The sequence below is a fragment of the Neophocaena asiaeorientalis genome, unplaced genomic scaffold (assembly GCF_003031525.2).
Source record: "Neophocaena asiaeorientalis asiaeorientalis breed wild unplaced genomic scaffold, Neophocaena_asiaeorientalis_V1.1 scaffold136, whole genome shotgun sequence".
Classification (NCBI taxonomy): Eukaryota; Metazoa; Chordata; class Mammalia; order Artiodactyla; family Phocoenidae; genus Neophocaena; species Neophocaena asiaeorientalis.
In genome coordinates, this window is record NW_020185333.1 from 7,323,117 (window position 1) to 7,338,072 (window position 14,956).

Consider the following 14,956-nt stretch of genomic DNA (forward strand, 5'->3'; position numbering starts at 1 on the left):
AAGGAGACTAACTGGTCACCTGGTGACAAGTTAACTCTAACAGGCCTCTCCCATCTGGGCATAGCTATTAATACTGTTGTACATAGTATTGATACTATGTAAGCCCTCACAGAGATAGAACCTAGTGCAGGTAGCGGTTTGTCTTTCCTACCCACAGAGCCTCAGCCAGCACCACTATAAAGGACTTACATAGTATCAGACCACTTGATGGTGATGAAGGTGCAAGAGTAGGCCCATGACCATGAGATCCCCTGGTCTTATCACATACTCCACCACCTACAGCCTGATACATGCAGCCAGCCTCGTGGAATGCTGGAACAGTCTTCTAAAGGCACAGCTAAAGTATGAGCTTCGAGGCAACATTCTGAAAGGTTGGGATGTTATCCTTCAGGATACAGTGTATTCATTAAACCAGAGACCTCTATGGTGCTGCGTCCCCAGTAGGAGGATTGTGAGAGTCAAATGGGATGGCAGAGGAGTGGCCTCATTTACAACACTCCCAATGACTTCTTATCGGAAGCATGCATGCTTCCTGCCCTGCAACTCTACCCTCTCTAAGCTGAGGCCCTGGTTCCCAAAGTGGGGATACTCTTGCCAGGGGCTGTGGTTAGGGTCCCATTGAGCTACAAGAAATAATTGCCATTAGGGCACTTTGTACTCCTTGTGCCCAGGGGTATGCAGGTGAGGAGTCACCATATTCACGTGATGAGCAGGTCGGGCTGCTTTTACAGAATGGCACAGGGAGGCATGTGTGTGGATTCCAGGTGAGGCACTTGGTGCCTCCTGTTCCTGCCTTGCCCTGCTGTAACTGTGGACAGACACACGTGGCAAACCCAACCTAAGAAGGGCATGGTCACTAAAAGTTCAGACCCTTAGATGTGATGAAAATTTGCATCACATCATCAGGTAAACTGCCAAGAACTGCTGAGACGATTGGTAAATGGATAGTGGAGGAAAGAGAGGATGAGGACCACTTGAAGCCCTGAGATCAACTGCCAAGAGACGGGATGTAGTTCATCTCGCTAATGTTACTACCTCCTTCTTCTAAGTTTCCCCCAGGAAGATAGGCCCACAGGGACCACGGAGGCCTCGCTCCCTGAGCTCGGCAGCACAAGGCGTGGACTACAGAGCCATGGAAGTACATTACCCAGATCTATTGCAGACAGTAGCATACCTGAGGGCCCCAGCTGCTCTCTGGATCCATTATTTTCATGCTTAGGCTACATTTCCCATGGGTCGTTTCCATTGGAACAACCACTGAGCAGGTGTCCTAACGCACGCCTATTCCTGTGAGGTAGGAACTCCTTTGGGAGGCAAGTTCTGACCTTAAACCTTCCTGGAATTATGCTGCAGTCTGGGACCCTTGCTACTCAACCCTCCTTCCTTCTCTCTTTCTTTCAAAGGGGTCAGACGTGTTAGGTAGTCTGAAGACTCTACTCCTCTGGCTTCCTCTCTGTTTCAACCCTTACAGGCATTTCCCCAAGTATATCTCTTGTAAATCTAATTCCATATTTGCATGTGCTTCTTGGAGGACCTGAACTAACAAATTTGGACTTGGTTCTGGCAGGTAGTTACTTGAGGATCAGCTTCATGTTACCGAGGCTTGTTTTTTGAGCAAGTCTGGATTTTATTGTCACGCTAGTTTAGCCCTACTTATGTAAGATGTAGCCTTCCTGGTGTGGAGTTCTCTGTGAGGACACCCCACTATGGCTGGATAGAAGTTAAATGTTTCCCACTCTTGTGCTTGTTTTGGGAATTGTTCGGTGTGCAGCAGTGGGCACAGAGGGATCCGTATGCAAATTTCTGGAAATTTTTTCTCTGCATACCTTCTTTCTTGCTGATACTCTGCCCTGAAATTCAAGACACTTGTCCCACTCGATACTAACCCTTGTCTCCTCAAGTCAGCAGGACTGCTCTGCTCCGTTTAAGCTCCTCCTCCTGCAACGAGGTCCAGAGTGCTTAAACCCAGAAAGGCAGGACAATGGTAGGGTCACCTTGTTCCACCTGCTTTGTGATCAGTCCTTTGCTGCCAGTTGTCCCATGTCTGAAAAGCTGCTTCACACAACTATTTTCCTAGCTTCTTGAAACACTGATAGCTAACCTTTTTGTAAAGTTTCTAATATATGTATTTGGAGGTATACATTTCCCATAAGCATTTGCTTTCACAGCATGCCACAAAGTTTTGATATGTTGTATTTTCATTAGAATTCATTTAAAAATATTTTCTAAATTCCACTGTGATTTATAGGTTGACTCGGGTCATTAGGGGTATGTTCCTTACATTACGACCATTTGGGAAATTTTTTATCTTTATATAATTGATTTCTGATTTCATACTCTTACAGGATTTTAATCTTTTGAAATTTGTTCTGACCATTTGTGATCAATCATATGGTCAGTTTTGGTAAATGTCCTGGGTATACCTTAAAAGATTATGTATTCTGAAATGTTTGGATGTAATGTTTTATATTATGTCTTACTCATATGCAGTGTGCCAATACATAGCAAATAGTAGGAGCTCGATCCATATATATATACCTTTTTATAAATTTATTTATTTTTGGCTGTGTTGGGTCTTTTTTCCGGCGCGTGGGCTTCTCATTGCGGTGGCTTCTCTTGTTGCGGAGCACGGGCTCTAGGTGCGCGGGCTTCAGTAGTTGTGGCTCGTGGGCTCTAGAGCACAGGCTCAGTAGTTGTGGCCCATGGGCTTAGTTGCTCTGCGGCATGTGGGATCTTCCCGGACCAGGGCTCGAACCCATGTCCCCTGCATTGGCAGGTGGATTCTTAGCTACTGCATCACCAGGGAAGCCCTCGATCCATATTAAATAACTCAAAAGTTTATTCCTACTGGTGGCAGTTCCAGACCAAACAAGTGAGGATGATAATGACATCATATGGATGTAGGCAGAGAGAAAATTATTTCTGGTAAAATGGAACTTCAAAAGAGGAACCCCAAGTCAAAATGTGCAGTTTCCCCCCTGCCTCCCCGATTCCAGCCAATATTAATGCCAACCCTTTAGGTTATGGAAATTATTCCAACATTTTTCCTTCCTGTGTTTCTACCAATTTTTCCTTTGTTGGTTGTAAGCTCTGTATCACTAGTCTATGTGACAGTAGAAAACAATATCTTAGGAAAAATTAATGACACTGATTTATAAAGCTAATAGAAATATAAGAAATGATTAACTTTATTTCTCCAAACAATTCATGATTACTTCTGAGATTACATGAGTTTAGAAGATATCTAATATTGCTATCCAATGGTAAAATGTCTCAAGTAGAATAATTTAAAAATTTTCCAAGTTCTAGGGTCACTTTCTATTTCTTGTGTCACTCAAGGTTAAAACTGTTAACATACAGCTTCTAGGAAATACATTTAACCTTCCTATTTAACCCTTCTGCCAACCTTGATCTGGACGATGAAATTTTGATGATAGAAAGTAGAGAGAATATGGATTTAGACAAGGCTAACAACACATTCTCCAGGCTTATGAGATGCCTCCTGTGCACTGTCTCCCATCTCTTCCACCTCTGATTCCAGCCGCAGCTTTGGTTAACAGCTCTGGGCAGGTTTCATCCCGCTCTGTGTTGTCAGTGCCTCATCTCAGGGTTGCGTCAAGAATCTAGCTTCCTGTCCCAAAGCTTCTCTGTTGCAGCACATGTGATGCTGTAGTACCAGTGAGGGTCTCCTCAGGGGGGAGTTAATGCCCCATGGGAGCAGCCCTCAGCACACAGGTGATAGATGCTGAGAGATAAATCCTTCTTCTTTTTCGTCCCTCAGGCAGACTGTTCTGAGCCAAAGTTTGTTAAGAATCCTGGGAAGGCTCTGCACTAAGTAGCCATGAATGCTAGTGGACCACTCAATAACACTACCTTGTTTTGTCTGGACTTTCCCTTTTCTGCCTGTTCACTCCCTTCTGTCTCATTCCTGTTCCCTGGGATCACATTCCCAAATAGAATGTGTCTACCTTTGTTTCAGGCTCTACTTTGAAGAATAACCCAGATTAAGACCGTAGGTAAATAGGTTGTTGGTAGACTAAATAATACAGGAATATAATTTCCCTTGACTCTGCACATGCTATAAGGAAACACTTAAGGGAGCACAGTTCATGGTAAGTTCGATGATTTTCCATCCTTTTCCTTTTTGAAAGTTCATCATCGATCCTGATGCCTGAACGCCTGAAGAAAGAAGTTGGTACAAATTAGCTTATAATTGAATAGGCAAATTTCTTTGTGATGACAGCTCTAAGTGTTTTTTCTTTGTGAGGCAGCCCTCAGCTATTTGATTGGATATTTCAATCTAATAAGGAGAAACCCTCAGTCTACTTAATGAGGTAAAGCTTTTCGTTGCTTTGGAAACAACCATATCACATTTCTTATTCTCTTTGGTAAAAAGCTGGAGCTTTTACTGCTGTAATCCTTTTTGCTAAGACACTCAGACATACCTTAAACATTTAAAAATTACTGGAATACTGTCAGGACTTTCTTATTCATGAAAAACTGAAGAAGTATCTTGAAAGATTTAGAGGTTATTAGGAATAAATTAAGGTTGCCCACATGCCAGCCCTGAGAAAAATGTTATCAGTTATAATTTTTTACTCATTTAAGGTACTGAAGACACTACAGAGAAAAAGATTGGTTAAATCCCCCTCCGTCTTCACCAGAACTTATATTCTACTGGTGGGGAAAGTGAGACAGTAAGGAAATTAAATAATTAAAATACATAGCATTGGGCTTCCCTGGTGGTGCAGTGGTTGAGAGTCTGCCTGCCGATGCAGGGGACGCGGGTTCGTGCCCCGGTCCGGGAGGATCCCACATGCCGCGGAGTGGCTGGGCCCGTGAGCCATGGCCGCTGAGCCTGCGCGTCCGGAGCCTGTGCTCCGCAACGGGAGAGGCCACGGCAGTGTGAGGCCCGCGTACCACAAAAAAAAACAACAAACAAAACAAAAACAAAAACCCCATAGCATTTCAAATAAAGGCTACATATAAAAATAAATTGGGGATGGGGGAATGAACTCGCAAGTTTTTTGTTTTGTTTTGTTTAATTTATAGGTCTTACTGAGAAAATGACGTTTGAACAAAGACCTGAGGAGGAGAAAAGAGTCAGTCATGTGGATGTCTGGGGGAGAACCATTCAGGAAGTGAGAAAAGCCATCCCAAAAGCCCTGAGATGGAAAGATGCCAGTGTGGTTTGCGAGATGTGAGCATTAGAGATGAGGTTAGAAAGGGCATGGGGCAAGGAGGAAAGGAGGCAGTGGCAGATCATGTGAGAGAGGGGTTCTCGATGGATGTAGGGCCATACTATGCACTGAGGGGATATTTTGAAAAACTGGGAGGACATTTTGGTATTACTATGATTGGGGTGGTACTATGGGCTTTAATGGGTAGGCAACATTTATGCTCAAAGTACAGTAATGTTCGGGACAGTTCCACCCCACAGAGTATTTTTCCACATTTTGTGTGTCTTTAAAATGCCCTGCTGCTCATTCGTGTAGATGTATGGTAACTTCTAAATTCCATTCATGGTAAGCTAGGTTATTGGGATCCACTCCCCATTGAAAACAAGTAAATGTCCTGGATAAGATATAGTTGATCAATTTTGGAAAGCTTTTGCTAATATTTTTTCAAATATTTTTCTGCCTCAGGCTCTCTCTTCTTGCTTTTCAGGAGTTCAGTTTCATGTATGTTAGGCCATTTGATGCTGTTCCATCAGTCACTGATGCTTTGTTTATTTAAAATATTTTTTTCTCAGTGCACTTATATTTGGATGATTTCTAGCAACCTGTCTTCAAGTTTAATGATGCTTTCATGACTGTGTCCAACCTACTGATAACCTATCAAATAATTTCAGATATTATATTTTTCAGTTGTAGGATTTCCATCTCATAAAAAAATATTACCCATATCTCTCTCGAAATTCTCTACTTCTTCACATATTACATCTTGTTTTAGTAAGATTCCTTAACATGTTTATCATGGCTAAAGACCTTGTCTATTAATTGCAGGATCTGTACTCATTTATGTTTCTATTGATTTATGAGAAAGGTGACACTGCAGGGCAGTGGGAAAAGAATAGTCTTTCAAGAAGAGCACCTGGGTCAGCGGGATAGCTATATGAAAAAAAAATTAAAACTTAACTGCACACCATACTCCAAAATCAATCCTACATGGTTAGTAGATTTAAAGATTCAAAGAAAAACATTATGTTTTATTTTTAATTAATTTATTTTTTTAAATTTATGGCATGTGGGATCTTAATTACCTGACTAGGAGTCGAACCCTTGCCCTCTGCAGTGGAAGTGTGGAGTCCTAACCACTGGACCACCAGGGAAGTCCCCCAAACATTATGTTTTTAGATGGTAAAACAGGAGAAGGTCCTTGTAGGCAGTGGTTTCTTAGGATAGCAAAGGTACTAACCATAAAAGAAGATTGAAAAGTTAGACTTCAATAAAAATTTAAAATTTACAGTCATTAAAATTTAACAATGAGATGGTTAAAATGCAAGTCACAGATTAGCAAAAGTTTGTTTGTTTGCAGTACTCATAAATGAAAATGGACTCACTGTAAATCAAACAGAAAAAGACAGCCTCACCAAAAATGGAATAAAGAACCAAAAGGCATTTTACTAAAGGGGATATTCAAACGACTAATAATTACATGAAAAGGTGCTTTTTTTCATTAGTCATCAAGAAGTGTAAACTGAAACCACACAACCACCAAATGTTGGTGAGGGTGTGGAGCAATGAAAAGTCTCACACGCTGCGGGTGGGAGTGTAAATTTGGACAATTGTTTGGCACTATCAACTACAGCTAACCATAAACGTAACCTATGTTGGAGCTATTCTACTTTTAGGTATATATCCCAAGAGAAATATGTATCTATGTGATACATATATAGCTTTAGATACACATAATATGCTGATTAGTATAGTAATGTTCACAGCAGTATTATTTGCAATCGCTCCAAACCTGGAAATAACATGAATATTCAGGATCAGTGTAAGGGACCAGCCACAAAAGATATATGACTCCATTTTTATGAACTATCTAGAATAGGCAAATCTATAGAGACAAAAAATAGATTAGTGGTTGCTTAGGGCTGGAGAGGATGCAGGGTAGGGGAGTGACAGCTAAAGAATATGGAGTTGTCCTGAGGTGATGAAAATGTTCTAAAACAGACTGTGCCTGTCAATGGTTGCACTTAACCTGTGAATATACTAAAGAAACATTAAACTGTGCATTTTAAATGGATGAAAATTGTATGGTATAGGAATTATACCTTAATATAGCTGAAATTTAAAAAACTGCAGCATATTCACACAATTAAATGCCATACCGCATATAATAAAATACAGACCTGTTTACATGCAACAGTGGATGAATCTCAAATGTAATATGGAAAGAAATAAAATACTACAGAGTATTTACTGAATAATTCATTTCATGTGAAATTAAAGAAAAGACAAAACTAATCTTTTGATTATGGTTATATTTGGGGAGAAGTTGCCCTTGACTGAGCACGCTCTATTTCTTGATCTGGGTGGCAGCTGCAAGGGTATGTTTGTGTTAGTCTTTGAAAGTTTATTGAACTGTATATTTACAGTTTCACCACATTTTTGGATTTTGTAATTCAACAAAAGTTTATTAAGAAAAATTTTTTAGAAATCCAGTTCAGTAAGTTGTCCTATTAATATGCATTGAAAAGCTGGACTAGAAGAATACAGAAACATTTTGATAGTTCATTTTTGTGGGTTGGGAGTATGCTGAATTTTAATTTTTGTCCATATGCTTTTCCATATTTTCCAAATTACCAGAGTGGACATAAATATATTACATCTATCAATAGAAAAAATGCTATATAAATACAATTGTCTGAGATCTTGTATTGTTTATACTCATTTAATCACAGTGTGAGGACTTTGGTTTTTGCTCCCAGATAGGAAGGGATTGTCATTTTAGAGCGAAGGAGGGTGTGGCTGCTTGTCTGGGGATATCCTGGCAGCCCTCCTGACTGCCAGGAACTCAACGGCCACTCAGCAGAGAAGAGCAGAGGTGCAGGTGTAGGGGCCCAAAAGATGGTAAACTAAGCCTCAGTAGGTGGCGCCCAGTAAGCCCGGTTGGGTCGTGGTCGTCCTGGAACCTGAGTCTTTACTGCAGAACTGTGGTTGGACCAGAGACTTAAGCTCTAGCCTCCGTGCTGGGTAAACTGAAAGACTGTAATCTAATCATAGTAATCCCCATGTTTTTGTAAAGCCTGAAGCTACCAGCGGGGTTTTTTTCCTTACATTTTTATGAGGTTGTTAAAAAAAAATAAAAAGAAAAATAAGCGACTGTTCCTGCCCTGCAAATCCTAAAATATTTGCTATCTGGCTTTTTACAGAAAAAGTCTGTCAACTCCTTGATTAAGAAACTCTAGGCTGAAAAATTTTAAGGTATTTAAAAATGTTACCTGGGTAAGCTGTTGTTGGCGAGAAGCCCGGTGTGGAATGAGCCTGCCCGGGCATTTTCGGTCAGTGGTCACGAGCTGTAGTACTGCCCAGGCTCGTCAGAAAGTAAGTCAGAATCCACTAAGCAGAGTGTGAAAGCTCACCTCTGGAGAATCCAGCCTGCACGGGAATGGCCAGGCACCAGCGGCCGCACGCAACGGGCTCTTAGCCTGGCAGAGGGCTCCAAAGGCTAAGCGATGCTCCCTGCAGCCCGCAGCGGATCGCAGAGGAGGGGGCGGGGTTCAACTGGGAAAGCAGCGTCGTCACTCCTGGAGAAGACAGCGGAGCCCCCTCGGGAGCTTTCTCTTCTCTCCTCTGCTCCAGGCAGCCGAGGTGACTGCGAGGTCTGCCCCACCTCTGTTAACTTTTGGAGAAGCGCCGCGTGGGCGTGGCTGCCACCTAGCGCCTGCGCAGTGGTCGCTCGGAGTGTTCTCCCACCGCGCAGGCTCGGCGGGTCCGTCCGCGCTAGGAGGAGTACGACCCTGCTTCGGTACTGAAGGGAGGAGGAAAGCAGGGCGGAAGGACACGTACAGTGTGTTTTGCTGAACAGTTTGAGAGTGAGTTGTGGACGTCATAACCCTTCACCCTTAAATGTTACCAATATTTGACCTGCGCGGCAGACCATTTCATTTAATTCAGCCTAATATCGCAGTACTGTCCCCTGAGAATAAGGGATTCTCCTACATCAAGGTTTATCAGCTGTGGCGCTGTTGATTTTGGCGTGAAGTCTCTTTGTAGTGAGGGGAGTGGGGCTGTCGTGGGCATTGTACCGTGTTCAGTAGCACTCCTGGCCTTCACACGCTGCTGGATGCCAGTAGCACCCGGCCCTCCCCTCCCCAACTTGTGACAACCCAAAATGTTTTCAGACATTATCACGTGGGTGTGGGGAGGGCGGGGCAGGGCAAAATCGCCCCAACTGCGGACTACTGGCCTATAGGATCAGTGCTGTGTCTTTAGGAAATGTATCCCTAGGCTTTTCAGACCTGGGGAGGTGGAATGCACTAAACGTTGTTACATTACTCTAAGTTAATATATAGTCCATATTAGAATTTCCTCCATTGTCCCCCCACGCCACCCCAAATCCTTGCTTACCCTGTTGTTGTCTGTAGAATAAAAATCCAGGATATAACAAGGCTCACGTATCGATTTTAGTCATAAAGTCTCTTGAGCTTCCTTCAGTTTAGACTACTTCCTCAGCCTTTTTTGCTTATTGTTTTTTTTTTTTCTGGCATTGACTTTTTTGGGAAAGTTCAGACCAGTGGTTTAACAGAATGCCCTTCAATTTGGATACTCAAATTGGTCCTCATTGAAAGATTGACGTTGAATTTTTTGGCTTTTCTGGCTGGAATTCCACTTAGGTGATGTTATATCCGATGTTTTCTGTTTCACAGACCTATTTAGCTGTTCTAACAACATTTAATTTTCAAAAGCCCATTTATTTCGCAGTGATTTGAGATACCACTTTTATCACATACATAAATTTCCACATTGTATGTGGCTCTACATCTATATTTACTATTTTTTTCTATTGATCTGATTGTCTACTCAAGTGCTAATATTATACTGTTTTAATTATAGAAACTGTATAATATGTTCTAATATCTGGTAGAGCTAGGCCTGCCTTATTGCTGTTTCCTTATTTTGATTTCCTGTTTTGGGGGGAAATAATCTTGCTTATTTATTTTTTCCATGTAAACTACAGAAACTGACTGTGTAAAAAACACTTTGAAAATTGGCATTAATTTATGATTTTGCATTATTCAATTGAGGAGCAAGGTTTATTTTTCCTTTTATTCAAGTCACAGTTTTCTTTCAGGAAAGCTTTAAAGTTTTTCTCATATATGTTTTGCACAGTTCTTATAACATTTACTCCTAGGATATTTTTTCATTTTTGTTGGTAATGTAAATGGGATCATCTCTTCTATTTTCCCCTATAATCACTTATTGCTTAAACATATGAAGACATCGATTTCTACATGTAATTTTGTATCTCGCTCTCATATTGAATTTCCTATTGCTTCTAGTTTTGCATTGATTCTATTGGCATCTCTATATACGCTTTTATATAATTGCAGTGATTATTCATTTTAAAGCTCAAATTGCCCATCTTTGGCTTCTGTGTTCATTTGATAACTGCAAATGTCTTGATAGCCTCCTTGCTTTTGGATACTTTAAAGAGTCCCAGTCTCATATTGGAACAGTCTCATTTACCGCTCCAGTCCTAGAATCAGCCATTTCTCAAAGGAGACTTCATTGCTTTCAGTGAAAATGGTATTTGTTGACCACAATCTGTGCATGTAGGATGTTCATGGCTAAAAGGCCTGTTGTTACTTCTCAGACATTTTAATACAGATCTAGGAAATATGTGGTTTTTCAAAGAAAAATAAATCATAAATTTGTGCTGATACTCCAATTCTAATGAAAGGTTATAGAATTTTTTACTTATTTAATTTTATAGAATCTCTTTTCTGCTGAAAAGCATGGTTCCTAATAATGTTAAAATAATTGCTTATTTACTTTTTCCCATAATATATGTTAGTTTCAAATTAACAGAACCAAAGTTATAATGAATTTATAAAAGTGCTAAATGCAGTTTGATACAACTAGGTTTATTTGTTTCAGGTTGTTTTCAAATCTAGTTTGCTTAATTAAAAAGAAAATTAAGTCCAAAGTAGGGAGAAAAAAAAAAACAAGTCTTAAATATTTCTAACTTTTTGAGGATAATGTCTATCTCATTTTCTCTCATTTTTATTGATACAAATATTTAAATCTATGAATCTTTTTCTAAACACTCTTTAGCAGTATCCTGTAAACTCTGATATCATGTTTTCATTATTTGTTTCTAGAAAATTTCATTATCAGTTGTTATTTTTTCCTTGAGTCAAGCTAAGTTTAATAGAAACATTTTAAATTTCACAGTGGGAAGATTTTCTTATGTTTTGATTGTTATGGATTCATACTTTTATCATCTTGTTGATGGAGAATATTATTTGTACTTTTCTTTATGTAATTTATTGAAGTATAGATGTCTCTGTAATTATGGAATCAATTATTGTAAATGTTTTTTGGTACCATTTTTGGTCTTGGACCAAGGGAAGTATACTAAAGTCTGCTATTATTTATGTATTTCTAGTCTCTTTGAGTCTCTCGTAGTTTCTGCTAAATGAAAGAAGCTACTGTGTTATTTGCTGCATATTTTATAAATATTTTATTTTCACTGTGAATTGTAGCATTTAGCATTTGTAAAGTGCTCTTTGACTTGTTAATAGGTTTGGGTCTAAATTCTACTTAGTTGGATTTCAAAATCTCAATTCTTTCTTTGTATTTTCTTGGTATACCTTTGTGCATCCTTTCATTGTTAGCATTTCTGAATTGTTTTATGTGTGTCTTTGTCTTTTATGTGCAGCAAAGAGTTGGGTTTTGCTTTGGAATCAACTGTTTTGTCCTTTTAATAGGGGGGTTAAGCCCTCTGTTGGTAGATATGTTTGGTTTCAGTAGCTCATTTTTATTATAAGTAAGATGTAGCATATAATATTTGATGATGATAAGTGCTATTGAGGAAGATAAAGGAGGGGGAGGAGAGTAGGAAATGCTAGGGGGGAGTTTTCTATTTTAAGTAAGTGGTCAGGGAGAGCCTCCATGAGAAAGTGACTTTCGCACAAACTCTTGAAGTAGGTGAAGGGATGAGTCGTTTGGATAAGTGGGCTAAGACTTACTCTGACTGAGAGAACAGCAAGGCCCTGAAGCACAAGATTACTTGGTGTGTTTTCAGAGAACAGCAAGGACGCTGGTGTGACTGGAGCGCTGTGTGCAGGAGAATAGTAGGAGACAGGCCAGAGGGGATAAAGTTGAGGGTATCAGATAGAGCCCTCAGTCTCAGGGAGGGAAAGGACTATCCCTTGACGAGGAATTTTAGTGCCAGATGTTGAAATAATATTACTTCTGCCATTCCACAGTCATAAATTAATAACTCTGTGAGAATGCTGCATTAGTAACTCTGGGAATTCCAGCCTAGGTGGGAGAAAGAAGCCAGTCTTACAGGTTTTATATTTTGGGGTGCAACTCAAATTATGCATGAAATAGTTTAATCTCTGCTGATTTTGAAGGTTGGATTATGAAACACCTTCCAATGCAGTGGAAATGATCCTTGAATATATTCCTCAAATCTCTGATGTTACAGTTTCTACTTAATATTCTACCCCCAAACTCATCAGATACAGCTTCACAACTGCAGCTTTTTGCTGTTTAGCTGAAGGCGTGAATTTACAGGGGAATAACTTTATTGAAACATAGCAATGAAATGTATCTTGACTAATAAATATTTAAAAAGCAGAAAAACATTAAAATTCTATACAGAGACGCTTGACCAAAGGCCAGCACACAGTTTTTTGAATTCTTTTAAAAAGTATTCAGCTTAAAACAGTTTGTTCTTTTTATAAAGAAATATGTTGTTATAACAGAAAACTGTATGACAGAGAAGGTAGAATGAAATGAGTGTATCTATGAGGGAAGGGTTAATGGTGAATTAAGTCTGTAATCCAGGAAAACAATGTTTAAGATTCCAGTGGATGGGAACAGAGAAGGGACAAACTTTCAATACATGCAGGATTACTTCTTCCTTGTCTTTTTGTGTTTCATTTTGCTGCACTTAATTTTCTCTTTCCTCTTTTTTTTCCTCCTTCACCTTTTTTTTTTTCTTAAGCTAAACTGTCAGTGAAATGCTGTCTGAATAAGTCACAACTCATAGAAAACTGAACAGTGCATTGTAAAATAGGACACAAAACAAAAGACTTCATCTGAGAGCTGAGATCATCGCGTTGGGGTACACAGACCCAGTGCAGCAATTCAACAGTGTTTCTTAGAGCCTGAGACAGTTTCCACAATTCTTGGTGTGCTATTGCCCCCTGCTGTTCGTATGGAAGCACTGACAACAGAAATAGGTTTTCAAAACGTTCCATGTTTTAGTCTAATTTAGCGTGCTATCAGAGAAAGTTAGACGAAGCAGTTCAAGTATTTAAAACAATAATTTAAGGAATTGTTTTCTAAAAAGCTGAATATCAGAGAAATCCCAAAGCATCTTCCCTACTCCCCAATATATCAAAAAGAAATGTATGATTCTGTTATTTGGCTAATGAATCTAGTTTCCTTTTTAAGTTTCTGAAGAGAGCAAAGCACAAGGCAATTGAGGTAGCTCGGAGAAAAAGTGGTGAAGTAAGCAGGGAAAATGGAGGGCAAAATGTGCAAAAGGAGGGGGTAATGAGTAATTTACATACAGCGAGGGTAAAGCAGTTCAGTCCTGAACAGATCATTCGCATTCCTCTGAGGGTGTTGGATAGAAACTGTTTTGTCTCCACAGAAGAGGGTGGATGAGTCATTTGCGAACCTTCAGGTCTTCTGCCTCCTTGTTCTTGGGTTTGGTCATGAAAACTTCTCAGAACCATTATGATGTGAATTGGGGCCCCTGAAGCAGAGTAGAAGCATATAATACTTGGAGCTAATTTCCTGATTTACTCTGCAATTTCTAAAGAGGTCTGGGCTGTCTACTGGATGAAAGTCAGCCCATGTGCAAATATGTGTGTTTGAGCATAGCAGTTTCATGTTATTTTTTCCAGGTTTCATAACTCTAGCAACCATGGGCTGCTAGTTCCTGCATGCCAGTTCTTCCAGTGGGATTAGGTAATTAGGTGCCAGGATCCCCTCCACTCAGTAAAAGCAATTTAAAAACTAGGGGCCTTGTTTTAGCATTTTGTTTTTGCTTAGACTCTTTCTCCATGAGGAACATGACTAGAGAAGAATCTTTTAATATTTAGAAAATCACATGCATATTTATATACAAAATTACATCCTGTTATGATAAACCTAGAAATCCAGCCTGAACTACTGTTGAAAGATTTAGTTTTGGCTGTAAATACCACTAAGAATGTCGTTTCTAACTTCTGAAGTCCCCACCTCAAAGGCACAAATGATGAATTCTAAGATAAAAATTTGAGAAAATATTTACATCATTTATCTCAGATAACAATAAGCTGATTCCTTAATACTTGAGGTAGTTACGTTCACAGTGTTGGTTTTAGTGCTTATAGAATTTTGTTTCTCCTGTGTGATATTTTACTGTTTACTTACTCACTTAAATGTGTATTTTCCACTATGGCAGATGTTAAAGATATGGTGAAAAATATGATAGACTCTGCCTTTAAGCTTTTTATAGTAGTTTAGCAAAATGTAGAACAACAGTATGATAATCACATAAGAAGGAGCCAAGAGTAGAAAAATAATTTCCCCTTCCTTTTCACTTTATCATTTTATTCCCTTTCATTCCGTTCCGTGTCATTCCATTTCTTCTCTTTACTATTTTATTTTATTTGTTCATTTTGTTTAAATTACAAATCAGGAAAGCTGATTGTCCTTTTTATTTATCTTTGCACAACCCCTAGTACTCCAGCACTGAATGAAATATGAGCACTTACTAG

General features: G+C 39.5%; 1 long non-coding RNA gene across 1 annotated transcript; it reads right to left on the bottom strand.

Moving 5' to 3' along the window:
* Positions 1-3,166: 3,166 nt before the first annotated feature.
* Positions 3,167-8,833, bottom strand: LOC112393235 (uncharacterized). The gene is made up of 2 exons (XR_003001867.1): positions 8,450-8,833; positions 3,167-4,179 (listed from the first exon to the last, which is right to left on the bottom strand). It is a non-coding gene; the product is annotated as an uncharacterized LOC112393235 (long non-coding RNA).
* Positions 8,834-14,956: the final 6,123 nt, after the last annotated feature.